Source organism: Cyprinus carpio, chromosome A3 (genome assembly GCF_018340385.1).
Source record: "Cyprinus carpio isolate SPL01 chromosome A3, ASM1834038v1, whole genome shotgun sequence".
Classification (NCBI taxonomy): Eukaryota; Metazoa; Chordata; class Actinopteri; order Cypriniformes; family Cyprinidae; genus Cyprinus; species Cyprinus carpio.
Genome location: NC_056574.1, coordinates 12,744,418 through 12,760,301, shown reverse-complemented (window position 1 = coordinate 12,760,301; position 15,884 = coordinate 12,744,418). Strand labels below are relative to the sequence as shown.

General features: G+C 36.0%; 1 pseudogene; it reads right to left on the bottom strand.

Moving 5' to 3' along the window:
* Positions 1–3,685: 3,685 nt before the first annotated feature.
* LOC122138711 lies at positions 3,686–15,160 on the bottom strand (annotated as a pseudogene).
* Between the last annotated feature and the right edge of the window lie 724 nt (positions 15,161–15,884).

Genomic DNA, 15,884 nt, shown 5'->3' with positions numbered 1-15,884 from the left:
CTTTAGTGATGAAATCACTCTTAAAAGGAATAGTGTGGTTAAAAAAAAAAAAAAGGAATCATGTACTTAATTATGTCGTTCCAAAACTGTTCTTGTTATTCTGTAGAACAACAAAGGAGATAAGTTTAGCAGAATGTCCAAGGCTGCTTTCTTTCCGTATATATTGGGTGAATGGTGACCAAGGAACCGCCCCCAAGGTTAAAAAAAATGACAAAAGACCTATAAAAGCAAAATTTGAAATCGCATCATATGACCCCTTTTACAGCCATATGACAGCAAAAGCGATAGTTTAAAGTTGTTTTATCACCACTAATCATCTTCACACAAAGCTACACACGTTGAGAAAGAATCTATACACACAAATCTGTTACAGTGCTCGTTTTTGTCAGTTTTCGGAGACTTGAAAGCCCCTTGTGTTAATCATTTTACTGTCCCAGAACAAAAAGCACATCAAATCCAGGAAGAAAGTCTTCATACGGGGTTGGAGAACGACACAAGAGTGAGTAAATAATGAGAAATGTAATGTTTGAGTGAACTAACCCTTTAGGTTGGAACATGTCGGTTTTGTAACAGGCATGTTTATACAAGTATTGTTTTTCTTGGGCTCATGCTTTACAAAGCGTGGAAACCATTTGCACTCAAGGCAATTTACAACTCCATCTTCTCTTTCTCTTCCTGTCTCCGTTTCTCCACTCAGTCTTGAGGCACAACAGTCTTATGGTCTGGAATTTATACATCATCTGAAAAGCTGAATAACTAAGCTTTCCGTATGTATGTTTTTTTTGGATCAGACAATATTTGGCCGAGATAAAACTATTTGAAAATCTGGAATCTGAGGGTGCAAAAAATCAAAATATTGAGAAAATCGCCTTTAAAGTTGTCCAAATGAATTCTTAGTAATGCATATTACTAATCATAAATTAAGTTTTGATATATTTACGGTAGGAGATTTACAAAAATACTTCAGGGAAACATGATCTGTCCCTTAATATCCAAAATGATTTTTACCAAAAAAGAAAAATCAATAATTTTGACCCATACTTTTTTTTGGCATTGCTACAAATATCCCCCAGCGATCAAGTCCATTTCCAGGGTCACATATGACATCAGGGAGGATATCCAAATAGGTGATGCTGGTAGAATACCAATTTTATGGCCGCCCAAGGATGGAATACTACATCACAACCCCTGAATCGTTTATTAAAAATAAACCACATAGTGGTATAATCATGAACATTAAAAAATCTTGGTCAATACATCGATATACAGTAGATTAGCAAGGCTCACGCATACGCACTTCTGAACGAGCAGGTATGAATGCATTTCACTCCTGAATTATGTTATTTAAGCCACTGATGATAAGTAAATAATCACTATTGAATGCATGCTTAATGATCTGTTTAGTCTGGTGGAGATTGGAACAGAGAGATGATGGGGTCCTCGTGGTTGGTTATCACCAAGACACTACGAAACTTATCGAATAAAGTTTTCAACTGCGAGCGACGCATGTTCTCATTGTACATGATCTCTTCCAGGTGATGATGGCCTCTGAAATAATGCAGCCGCCTGAAGAAAGACTGAGAAGACACTCAGTTTACATGTGCACCAAAATAATCGGTTATAACTGGAATCACCAGCTCAACCTGACTGAAAAAGCCTTACTCAAACAACCTAATCGACTCTGATTGAGCTTCTTAGCCTGAATTATATTTTTAAGGAAGTTTGAAGAGTGTGGTGGTAGATCTAAAAATGATTTTTTTTTTTAAATTAATAGGAAAATGCTTGAATCTGAATATTTTCTTAATCAGATTCAACGCGTACCTGTGCACATGCACAGGGCCATTATGAGTATAATTTACATAATGTGTTTTCCTTTTATAATGTGCCTAATGTTTATTTAGGCATCAAGACAAAATGACACTACTTTTTCGTAGTTCCAGTCACATTATGCAGTGGACAGAAGTAATATTCAAGAATACATGTAAAGACATACAAAACAAAGTGATGACTCGGATTGCAACATAATAGGCTGCACATAAAACAACATTTAGAATCTAGAATCAGTACTAATTAATCTAGTTCGTGAAATTAGGCATGTAATCCTATACCTACTGTTCTGACAAACTAGCTTTTGAGATGGAAAAATGTGCTATAAAAGACAGTCACCTGGCAAGCAACAATGGCGCCAGGTTCCTCTGGAGTTCTGTGACTGCCTGGGACCTGGGAGGATGGCCTGCGATTCTGTTCAGTTCAGGACTGCGACCAGAAGAGTTTCGATCATTCTTTTATTAAGAGGAGAGTCTCATCCAGTCTGGAGCTCAGAGCTGGAGTTATCCATACTGGGACTCGTGAGAGGGTCATGTCATCGCTACTTGCGCCGAGGGAAAATGAGAGAAACTACTGGGACTTTATTTGATCATGATGTTTTCACTTATGGGGGGGGTGAGTGGGTGTGTGTGTTTATGTGTGGGTTGGAGCTTGCGGGGTTACATACTGGGAGAGCCAAAACTCAGGCGCTGTGCTGGTGCTCCGACTAAGGCCTGTAAGGGTTGTGACGTGAGGGGGAGCGCCTCCTCTCGCAGACCAGGCTCCTCCTCAATGGGCCGGGACCAGCAGACAAACAATGCATTATGGAGCTGGAAACAGCAGCCCGGTGCTGGAACGTCCAGACCACCATCGGAATGCGCTGGGCCCTGCACCGATATCATACACATGATGGTGTAGTAACACCCAGCATCTAAACAGGAGGCTCTAGCTTGGGAAATGGTAATCACACAAAACCCTAGTCTCTCAGCCTCAGACCCTTCACAAAGAAAGAAAGCTGTAGGGTTTACAACTTGGACGACAAGTGGTTATTCCGGATCAGCTAAATGCTGGCTTTTCCAAAGTATGTGAAATCTTTCAAGTTTGCCGCACCGAATCTTTAAAAATATATCCGAGCGTTTTACACACGGCTGATTTATTGGTGGCGGACATTTCCACACCTCGAAACGTGATGATAGGCAAGAAACAAACGTGGCGATTGGTTGTTTGAAATGGTCGAGTCAAACGGCTCATGGGCGGGCCTTGGCCAAATGAAGCTGCAATAAAATTCCAGACCTTCAGTCTGAAGCTCTGGCTAGCGAGACTACACAAACCCTAAACCCTTACAGAGATTAAATCAGATCCAAATGCAGAAATGCCTTATTTTTCAGCAAATATTTGCTAACATCTTGAAACAAGTCCAATAAATACTCTAATGTCACCTTTCTACTATCTTTCAACATTCCATACAATGTTGCATTTCGCCACCTAGTGGCAATGCACAGAACTTCTAATCTGTTTGCGAAGCATCCATTACTGTTTATTCACATGGTAAAATAATAAATTAATAAAAATACCACCAAAAAAAAAAAATGAAGCAATATGTCTAAAGGGAGAAAATGTAGGTTTTCTAAGAATATTCAACTCAAATAATTATGTGTTTTTACAGAAAGGTAACATTTAATAATGTTTCAGTGTATTTATTTATTTGTCTCATACTTTTGATTAGAATGCATCACCATTGGTCACCTGCGACTGCTTTTGTTTTTGCCCAGAAGTTTACATTCTGAAGCTCAAATTGGATCTGAAAATTCTGCATGCTCCTATACATAACTCCACATGCTCCTGTACTCCTTACCATTGGAAATGAATGACTTCCTATCTGCTGTTTGTTAGAAATAGTGAACAGGCCACTTAGACTCTTACCTCATGCACTGGGGCATCTAGTGGATTCCTGAACTCAGACAGAGACACAGGAAGTGAGAATTTAGCTAACATGGAGGGCAGGTCATGGCCTGGAAATTGGAGGGCAAACTGCTCAGCCAAAGGAGAATAGCTGGGGAGGGAGACATGAAATCATGACTTTTGTTTGCACTGAGATTTCTGAAGGAATTACAGATTTTACGGTGTGTACAACAGAAAATGCAAACCAATAATGTTTTTTTCTTGAAAGCATATACTTACATGCAGATGTTTGCATGGGGAGAGAGCATATAAACGTTGTTCTCACAGAGAGGATAGATAATGATGGCTTTACCCCAATATACCAAATGTGCAGCTATCTGGAAGACCTGAGGGAAGCAATGTAACATTTTAGATCACTGGTTTTCAACCACTAGGGGGCCTGAGCAAACTTCCATTGGGACTGGCTAAACAAAATAAGACACAATGAGGTTTAAAATAAAGGAAAACAACAACAACAAAAAAATCCAGCTATTTTTTTATCTTAATTCTACATCCTCCTAAACAATGCATTTCCTTTTTTCTTCTAAGAGAACCAAGATCCCCACACATTTTGTAAAAACAGCAAAAAAAAAAAAAGCTTATGATATTTTACAAACTCTATGCATTTTTTTTTGTAATGAACTACATTATCAGGTAGAAATAGGTAAGAAATATTTCTTAAATCACTTTATAATTAATTTGTAATCCACCATGGAGCTCTTTCCACTTAAATTCAACTACTTGAGAAGAAATAGAGATTGTTCATTAAGATAAAAAAAAGCAAAACAAAAATAAATAAAATAAAAGAGTAGGAACATAAGAGGGGTTAAGGCACTACAGAAGCTCCCCAAATTTGATTCTACACTCCTCGCTAAGAGAAAATATGGGATTTTACATTTAGCCAACCAGAAACAGCCAAGGGGGGCACTGCAGGTCATTGGGATTTGAGAATCACTGTTTTAGATTAAAAAATAGTAAAATTCTATGGCAATATTTATTACAGCAGTAATTTTTTGTGTGCCTGTATCACTTTCAGGGTGAGCATTAGAGAGACTAACTTTATAGCAAAAAGCAAATGCTGTGGCAGGCTCTAAAATTGCCTTTTTCATTTTACTCCCTTATCACTGTGGGTGTCAGCACGCTTTGATACATTTTTCCAAACCACATCTGTTAAGCTCAGTTTTTATGTCCAGGCCACAAAAACTATTTCACATGTGCCCCAATGTTCAAGCATTAAGCAAGGAACCATCGGGCTGATAAATGCTGTGCATCCGGAGCGCCATCTTAAAGTGCTTTTTGACGCAAGGAGGAGCCAGGTCAGCGTCTTGAGCCAGCTACTGCAGGTTTCTTCCGCGGCTGAGGCGTGTGCTTCGTAGGCGGACTAGAGCAGGAGAGCACTTGGTCTTAGTGTCGACGCTGAGCCAGTAAAACCTTGTCATTGTCCAGCATTGGTCTGTATAGGCGCACCACCATCTCACCACCTGGTAGTTCACAAGTACACTGGTCTTCAGGCAAGGCACCCTGATAAATGTAGAAATGAAAGCAGGAGAGGCCACTGAATGTCATAACCATACACAGTAAAGTTGGTTTTTTAAATTACCCATTTACTTGGTGCCCACCTACAAAGAACACAATTGATCAAACTGAAGAGCATTGATAAAGAACCAAGAGCACGAAAAAAATCATGTTCTGCTTTAAAGAAATGTCACTGCTTCCTTCTAGCATTCATTAATTCCTCGCTCAAAAAAATAGTAGAGCATTAGAAAAAAACAACAACGATTACACTTTATTTTTTTCTCTAATAACTGGAAGCAACGTTGAATGAAATGCAAATGATGTGATGAGGCCACGCGTGACTCACTGATGGCCTTTAGGTCAGCCTGAGCTTTCCTGGATGTGTTTCCCTCCTCACGATGGATTTTGTGTGGCAGGCAGAAACTGACCTCAAGCCAGTTATTAATGTGAGCCGAACCACTCCAGTTGTGCAGAGGCTTAAACACATACACAATATCATCGCGACAAAAATTAAAGAGCTGTTCTTTTAAGTGCAGAATATGTTCATATTTAAAAATTCCTCACTGACTCACTCATTATTAACCCTACTGGTGTTTTAATTAATATTTATAGTATTATGTAATTTTTTGAACAACCATGTTATATTTCAAAATATTATTTTTCAAACATTACTCATAGCATTATTTCTGCAATTGCAACTGCAGTGTAAATACATTTAAATATAAATTTTATTTGATTGGTGACATCCTATAGTCTCATTATTTAAATATAACTTATTGATTATTTGTAAGAATATAACATAAAAGATGATGCATCTAATAAAATTAGGAAAAAGTAAAAATGCCACTGGAAATTAATTTATTGTCATATCAGCTTCATCGACTATTTCATGGCACATTCAACAACATAATATCAAATAAAATATAATAAAAACAAACATTTTATAAAATTCGATTTAGCCAAAATACTAGTTTAAGCATAATTCTATAAAGGATTCTTTAAACATGCTTGTGATACGTTTTTCTGGGTCCATAATTAAGTCCTTAAAGGTTTCCTGATAAACAGTGCAGTCTCCTAATATTATAAATTGGACAGACCAAAAAATATGTTTTAGAGAAAGTTGGTGCTACAGTATTCATTGATTTTAATATTGACTAATGAAAAAGTAGATTTTGTTGCTGCTGTGAGCTGACAACCACACAGAATATGAAGAATATAAAAATGTTTTGGGAGTCAGCTGTCCCGACTGGCCTAAACAAACCAAGGTACCTACACAAAAACACGCTCACAAAAACAATAATTATCATCTAATTATTGTTATTGACAAAATCCCAGAAAATATTAAGACAAAGTGTTTGTAAACATCACTCACCCCTAACAGAACGATCAATTAGATCAATTATAGCCCTAACTAACCTATCCCTTACTCCTTACCATAACCAACCCCTATGAGGGAAATCTGTTGTGTTTTTGTCAAAGGCTCTAACCCCAGCTGACAAGAGTGCTTGGGTAAATAACGTTCAACATAAACCTACTCACCTGTCGTAGGCCTCTTTTAAGTCTCTTGCTAATTTACACTTGGGAAGGATCTGACGAAACGGTGACTGTGGGGTGCCGTCCGCTATAATGAAAGGTGACCAGCTTGGTCAAAATCATGTAACACCTTCAGTAATTCTATTCTATTTGCAGGACAAACACTGCACATTTCTAGTGAACGAGATGTCTCACTCTCAGTCATGGTGGTGACCTCGTCCTGCACAGCCAGCATGAGCTTGGCCTCTCTGGTGAGGTACTGGCACCTGCGCTCCTCGTGCTGCAGGGCAATGGCAATGCGACGAGACAGGTTATGCATACAGTTGATGACTGAGGTGTCTGCGTTGGCCTGCAGGAAGGCAGACCATCAAGATGAAAGATGGTTATTTTTCGTGTGTCAGTGCACTTTTTTTGCTCTTATCATTATTCTTTCAAAACAAAAAATGCAAATCATGCATACAATCCTTGTTTACATTTTTTATGAGCATTTTTTTTAATTTGATTTAAATTTTTTGATATAGATTTTGAAATAGACGGGAAAAAAAATAGAGCATTAAAAAAAAAAATTAGGAGTGGGGCAAAACATGATATTTTAGAGAAAATTAACTAAAAAAATTTTTTTAAAAAAAACTGTTTAAATTCCTTATTTCAAACTTTTTTTTTAAATCAAAATCATGGGGGTTAACTAAGTATTCATGGTGTGAATTAAAAATTTTTAAACTTCAAAAGCATAGAAACCAAATGATAAAATATCATTTTAAAAGTGGGGTGTTTTTTAAAAGTCATTTAGATTATTTTTTCCCTTTTCCCCTGGTATTGTCTTGACCATAAAATAAAATTAAATTTACAGGACAGCTCAGCCAAATGCGACTTTTGGCTTTTGTTGGTTTTTGCTTTTTTTTTGTTTTTTTGTTACGGTCCCCTTCCACGAAAAAAGTTTTTTTTTGTTTTTTTTTTTTGAACAGGACCAACGGCATATCAAAAGCACCATATTACATGATTATACCAAGGAAATAAATCTTTTTTAAACCTATCAAAAAATTTATAAAAACTGTAAAAGTGTATACATCTAATAAATTTATAATCTATTTATTATTTAATTTTTTTTAAAATAAATTAAAAATTTTTATAATCGTTTTTTCAGTTAAATCCACTGTTTTAAACAGTTTACCAAAAAACAGAATATGATATAAAAAACGTATTTTGAAAAAAAAAATTTTAGATTGGGTTTTTATGGATGTGCACTTTTTTTTATTTTTTGTCTAATTTGTTAAAAAACATTCAATGCATTAACCGTGCTTGGGAAAACCCTTTTTATGATAAACAACTTTAAATTAATTTTTGAATTTAGAGGGGCATAAGCAAAACCCCCAACCAAAAATACAAACCCTTTAGCAACCTAATATTTTATTTAAATTTTTTTTGATTTAAATGTGCAAAAAGGAAATTTCAGATTTAAGGGGAGCATAGGGGCGGAGGAAGGTACCGAGAAAAGGAGTGGGCATGCGGAGAACTGTTTTTGAGGGAGTTTTCATTTTCTGCAGCTGGACTTTGGGTAGCACCTGCCGTGTCTACACGGGGGGCACAGGGGGGTCTGAGGTGCAGTCTGATTGGGCAGAGTCCCGCCCCCCGTCACTCAGTTGAAGAAAAAAACTGAAGCTTATAACCGCACCCCCTTTTGAGAAAAATAAAACTCTTACCTTATTTTACAAAAAAATGATTCATCCCAATGCCTCCCAAATTATTTTTGGCAATGAATCACAATTAAAATTGAAATTTTTTTTCAAAAAATAAAAATATAAACCATGGTGAAACCAATGATCAAAAGTCCAAATGTCATTTTACAGTTTATACATTAGAAATGTTACATTTTTTTGCAAAATTTTTGAAATATCCCAAACTATGATCAAACCCAAAAATAAACCCCTTCAGATCGGAATTTGCCCCCCCAATTTTGAAAAAGATTTTTCTGTTTTTTATGTATAACTCACTGCAAGCAAAAATTGTATTTGCAGGGAATTTTATTTTTTTAAAAACTTGCATTTGGTTGAATTTTTAGATTTTAAAGGTCATGATTAAAAACACCATTTTTAAGTGTATCTTTAAAATTTTTTTTTGGCCACTGTACTCAATTTTTTTACTTTAAACATATAGTTTTTTATTTTTCTTTTTTTTTCTTTTACATATTATTAAAAAGATTTTTTTTCATTAAGAGTTTAAATATACTGTTTTCTTACCCTTACTGCAAAAACAACACTGAACAGGATCATGGTGGGCAGTTCTCTTTTGGGGGAGGGGTCAGTTTTGGAGACCTGTCAAAAAGAACATTGTTAATAAATAGAATTAGTTTAAGCTCATTTTATTATTAAGCATGTATTTTAAGAAATAATCCTGTGATGATAATCTTAAAAACAACGATAAATCATATTCTGCTTCCGTTTAATGTTAGATTCATAACAGTAAATTAACTACGGATTGCATAAAGCGTATTGCAGTTCAGATTATTAAAAAAAGTGCAGACTTATAGAAACTCCACATGAAGTATTTATTTTTGTTAAATGTGAAATAAATGAACTTAAGTAAGTCTATGAAGATGATTCTTTCATTGTGCAGGTTAGTATAACAGATCATGATGCAGCATACATAACAGACAAAGTGTTCTTTTAATAAATCTGAATCAATGCTACAATTTACTCAAGTTATATATCTTAGCTGGTAAATAATGTTACATTTTCATGAAACAAATGCAGAGTATTTGTGGGCAGGAGGAATTATTTCTTGCGTAAAGTGGACTAGCATATTTTCTTCTCTAACAGAAGGTGGAGCGGTTAGCCTGTGGGATGTGGTTCGTCACCTGATGCCTTGGCAGCTGAGTATATCATCATACATACATAACTTACATAGTTTTCTGATGCATCAAATATTCCAGATCTTTATGGGAAGAGATAAAATGGTCACCAAAGTACAGTTCAAAAACACATAATATGTATTTTAACTGGCCTGAACATCTTTATCATATAAACAATTGGTACGTCTCACCTGGAATAGTATGTGGAGCCTGCAGTAAGGTTGGATGTCCGACAGAAGCCGCACATTGTCTATTTTTAGTTCAAACTTCTTGCCGCAAATATCAGACTTGGTGGCCAACGCTGGTGGCGAGGAATACTATCAGAAAACCCTTTTAAGGGGAAGAGACAAAAAAAAAGAAAGGGAACCGCTGACAGTGAATACAGAAGAAGTGATAAGAGCGATCAGTTAATTACAGTGGTGGGTCTGGGTGGCTTTCCAAGCTCTAATCTAAGTAGCACTGAGAATTAGACGCTCCTTATATTTCTAGGGATTCACAAGGACGGGTGATTGGGCAAATGATTCGGTAAAAGCCTCTGGACTTTTTGTTTCTGTCTAAAATATACTAATAACCTCTAAAAAATTGAGAATGTGTGGTGATTGGATCATCTGTGTGAGTGATGCACCTGTCCTGTATCTATTTCACACATTCAGACAAGGCTTTTAGAGAGAATCAAACCCAAGAAAGCCCATGGTACAAAAGTCAGTGGTCTGATTTAATCTCTTTCCATGGTGAAATTATTTTGTGAGGGAAAAAATTAAAGGAAAGCAGGTCTTTAAATGTGTTGAGTTTGGGAACATTACATTAATGCAGCCGTCACCTGTAGAACATTTGATTGAATGAATTTTTTGATTGTAAAATTACCCCAGGTGATTCATTATCATGGAATAATGTATTTCAAAGAATGGAACAAAATTATAGTGTTGCTACTTTTTCAAATCTGTTACTGGGGCCCAAGATTGAAGGTGATATCATAAACAAAAAATAAAAAACAATTACTCACAGTTTCCCAGATTACATGTGCCATTTGAATGCATATATTTGTGCCGTGCACGATATATGTTTTTTTTTCATATATATATAGATATAATATGATATATATCTATTATATATATATATATACACACACACATACATACATACATATACACACACATCATATTATAACATATGCCAGACGAATTATCAGGGAGAAAAGGTGGACAAAGATGGGGTGCTCTGGAGAAAGGAGAGGTGGTTCAGAATGGTGGTTTAATCTTACCCTGCTACCAACTGTTCATCAGTTAGTGGAGTTTGTTCTCTGAAATGGGAATAGGGCCATAAAATAGAAAGAAAGAAAGAAAAAACAAAACAAGAAGGGAAAATGCAGCAGACAAGTTGCCAGGATGCATGACATAAGGGACAAAAACAATCCGATTTTAAGATTAAAGATTGGTCAACAAGGACAGCACGTTTGTTTTCTTTTAGATTTTTAAATGTGGCGTCAATGTTAAATTGTGATATTTGTCTTTCTTTTAATATATAACTTAACAATTTTTTGCCATTATGCAGGTGATTTTTTTTTTTAGATTTACATTTAGCATACACACTACTAGTAGTAGTACATTTAATAATATCTAAAATAAAATAAAATTTTACATTGTAATAAACTTTTAACTAAGTTCTCTTCTGGATCAGGCCATAAATATACTGTGTTTCTTAAATGAATAGTTCATCCAAAAATGAAGATTTTCTGAAAACACATTCACCCTCAGGCCATCAAAATGTAGACGAGTTTGTTTCTCCATCAAAACAGATGTAAAGAAATTTAGCATCACCTCATTGCTTACCAATGCAAACCTTCAGGTGTCTGTCAAAAGGGGCTCACAGCTGATAAAAAACATCAACAATAACTCACAAGTAATCCACACAAGTCCAGTCCATTCATTAACATGTTGTGACATGAAACGCTGCATGTTCGTAAGGGAAAAAAATACATCAAAAAGGTGTTTTTTGTTTTTTAAATTAAAACCGTTTCCTCTGGCCAAAGTCCATAATAACACTTTTTCCATGAAAAAATCCATCTCCTGTTCCGCTCACATCAAAATCCATCAACATCATTGTTAAGAACCAGTTTAGACCATTTCGCTTGCAAAGATTTTCGATTTGTGCTTATTCTCTCCTGAATGAAAGACATGAATTTTTCTATGGAAAATAAAAAATTATGAATAGAATACGAGTTACAAAAACCTTAACGACGGTTTGTTTCTTACAAACATTTCAGCTTTTCACTCACAAGACTTAATTGATGGACTGGAGCTGTGTGGATTATTTTTGATTTTTTTTTTTATCAGCTGTCTCAATTTGATGGCACCCATTCACTGCAGAGGATCCATTGGTGAGCAAGCTGATGCGGACGCTAAAATTCTCCCAGAAATCGTTTTGATAAGCAGACCACTCATCTACATTTGGTTGACCTGAGAGTGAGTATAATTCAGGCCTAAGATACAGACAACAATCTAAAATTCACCCAACAAAAAAAACATAGGCACAATAGACCAAAATGGAACTAATGTGAAAACTGGCGATCTCTTAACATCACGCCACCAAAGAGTATGCATGCAAAAAAAACCCACTAAAAATGATGACAACAAAACAGATGCACAGAAAACACAACTCTCGTATCAAGTTTCCATTTAACAAGGAACTTACAAAAGGAACCAATAAACTCTAATTCCTGGCTTTGCATAATCCTTGAATCGCCCATCACTGGTCCTCTACAGAGGTCACCTGAGGTGTTCAAAACATACGGACTCCGCTGTTTTGCTTTGATGGAAGAAAACAACATCTTGAAAAGCATCAATTCTTTGTGTATACTGTATGTGTAAAGTGGGGAGTGGGAAATACAAAACAGTCTTTTTGCAGTGCATCAATTACTGGGAACTGCTGGTGCTGCAGTGTCAGGTTGATGAGAAGAGGACGGCCTGAACACTTACTGGTGCTGAGGAAGTGAGTGTTTTTTCAGATACTTTCTGAAAACGGTACGGAATGAGAGCAGTTTATTTCCTATGCTGCCAGAGCTAACTAGATACATTATGGGATTGTTTTTTCTCCATTGGGGCTGCAGGCGGATTCGGCCCTGTTTCCGCAGCACTGAGCATCTGAACATTTAAATTACAGAACACCTGCTTGTAACATCCTGAAGCTTTCTTAGTATAAATAATCTCAAGCCGAAATTTAAATTCGCAGCTGGGACAGGTGGTGGACCCACGAAGGGGTGACTCTGCAGTGTGAATTTACCTGAATGAGTCTAAAAAAACCTGGTGCAATTTGTTTGTGAAAAGCAGTCTCAAATAACATGGGGGGGAGTGACAAATACACGAAATTACCTACGCGATTGGAGAGAGAACAGCAGCAATAACGAGTTCTGGTAGTGCTCGCTGCCAAAACCACAACACTAAGTGAAAACAGTACGGGTATCAATCCCAAGATAATAAGCCAAATATTTTATCCACCAGTCACCTCTGGTGCCATGTGAATATGTGCAATTAATCTGACAGTTAAGTTTAGCAATGAAAGCTGCGTACAATAAAAGTAATCCCCTTACTCACACACACACACTAATCATTACAGCAAGTCATTTTTTGGTTGTTACACAAACCGTTGCGCCGGTGCGGACATACAAATGGCTAATATGCAAAGGTTTCCGCATCAACATCCTATCTTACAAAAAATTAATGAATAAATAAATAATATAATCAATCACAATTAAGTTAAATTAATTTCGTTTTACACGTTTTTAAACATATTTCCAACTTAATGCGCCTTTGTCCCAGGTTCCATTTTTTTATTAACTGACCATGTTTAAAAAACGTTTTTGAAAAAAAAACACACACATAATTTGGTTATATTTTTGTCTCTTCTTATTAATTTACCCCCCTTAATCATGATTTAAACCGTCTTATCTCCGCTTACTTTATAGGCCTGCCTAAAATGTTTAGAAAAACATGAAAATGCGATGGAAACAGCAGGTATGCAAGGCGCTCAAAGAAAATTAAGATAGAGCATCTGAGTATTTTATACAAAACCTCCAAATAATAAATTCGTATTCTGTTTTACTGATTCCAAAATTACATGACAGAAAACTTGTAGTTAGTAACGTAATCCGTTTACATGACCACAATTTGACGGTAAAATGTGTTTCAGACTACGTTTTGATTACTTTTGACCCAAAACTGGTTTAGCACATTGATATTACACAGTAGGATAATCTTACACTACCGATATAAAACATACAAAGGAAGAAAATATTTCGTCAGTTATTGGTTAGTGTACAATCAGGAAGTGCATTAAACATTATATTACTTCCAAGGTTTTCCCAAACTGGGGTTCATGAGGGGGGCACTTGCAGGGGGTTCATGATTTTAATGAAAATTTCGTAATGGGTAATGCATCATAAACATGTACAATTAAAATAAACCTATTTTAAATAATAATTCATCAATATAAAACCTTAGTAATAAATTTATTATTTTATTTGTTTACACTGCATGTTCAGTTGAACATACCCCAAAGGTCAGAGAACCGCGGGCACATGCAAATGTTGATACGTAATAATTAAAATATTTATTTTTAAAATCTCAGGGGTTACTTTAAGTAGCTAACTATAGTAGGTGAAAGGGTTTTTTTTGGCTGGACAAAAAAAAGTTTGGAATCCTTGCATTACATGTAACTAAACAAATAACTTAATTTGTTGCTTTTTATGTGTTTGGAAAGACACAAGCCTCCAAAGACACCAAAGTAATAATGTTAAAAAATCACCACTGAGTGACACACCCAATAAAAATAAAATTATTATGCACTGTTGAATGTTGAAAAACACACTTGGTGATTTTGGTGACCCCAGTGGTTAACTTCTGTGGCCTCTCCAATAAACTATGAGCTTGTTACTTTGTGTGAATGTCTACAAAAAAACCAACAGACTTTCTTAATGGATTATAAGTGTCCAGGCTTATTTAGCCAGGAAAACTTTAAAGGGATGGAAAAGAAGGAAAATTGGTGAGATATCCATTAATTATGACTAATTTATTGCTAATTGTGTGAATATTATGTAAATCAATAAAAAGTACTGTAGTCTGATTACAAGTATTTTAAAATGGTAATTTACTCTAATTATTAAGTATTATATCTTATGTGGTCCCCATACTTCGGTCACATCCAGATTACAAGGTACTCAGTTTACTACCCGGTCATCGTTTTCTGTCCGGTACAAACCCTAATTCCAAAAACGTTGGGACACCTGTACAAACAATACAAAAGCATCTAAAGACTCAATCTTTTTCGCCAGCACTTAACCAACTCCTACTAGTACTGTATCGTTTCTTTTCTTGTCTATCAAATTAGCGTAATAAAAAAAAAAAAACCCTGGCGACGTGTTCTGTACTAGGGACCTAAACTGAGACTTGTCAGTGGCCCTTGTATACCTTTCGTTGGTTCTCTCCTTGTGTTGCTCTGAAGGGCTTCTATTGGTTTCCTCATCTTGTAAGAGGTCGCTGGTTGGATTAACAAGCTGTCTGCTAAATGATTTACTAATCATGGGGTATAGAGCATGTACAAATGTGTAAATTGTGAAGACCAAACAATGCAATGATGTGGAAGTTTTCAAATTTCAATATTTTATTCAGACACGAATACAAAATAGATGACTAACTAAACACACTTGTTTAAACTGAGAAAATGTATCATTTTAAGGGAAAAAATAAGTTGATCTTTAATTTCATGGCATCAACCAACATCTCAAAAAAGTTGGGACAAGGCCATGTTTACCACTGTGTGGCATCCCCTCTTCTTTTTATAACAGTCTGGCAAACATCTGGGGACTGAGGAGACAAGTTGCTCAAGTTTTAGGAATAGGAATGTTGTCCATTCCTGTCTAAAACAGGTTTCTAGTTGCTCAACTGTCTTAGGTCTTCTTTTTGGTGTCGCATCTCCTTCCTTTTATGATGCCGCCAATGTTTTTCTATGGAGTGGGTGAAAGATCTGGACCGCCAGCCTGGCCATTTCAGTACCCGGATCCTTCTTCTACGCAGCCATGATGTTGTAATTGATGCAATAAATGTGGTCTGGCATTTGTCATGTTGGAAAATGCAAGGTGTCTTCCCTGAAAGAGACGACGTCTGGATGGGAGCATATGTTGTTCTAGAACTTGGATATACCTTTCAGCATTGATGGTGCCTTTTCCAGATGTGTAAGCTGCCCATGC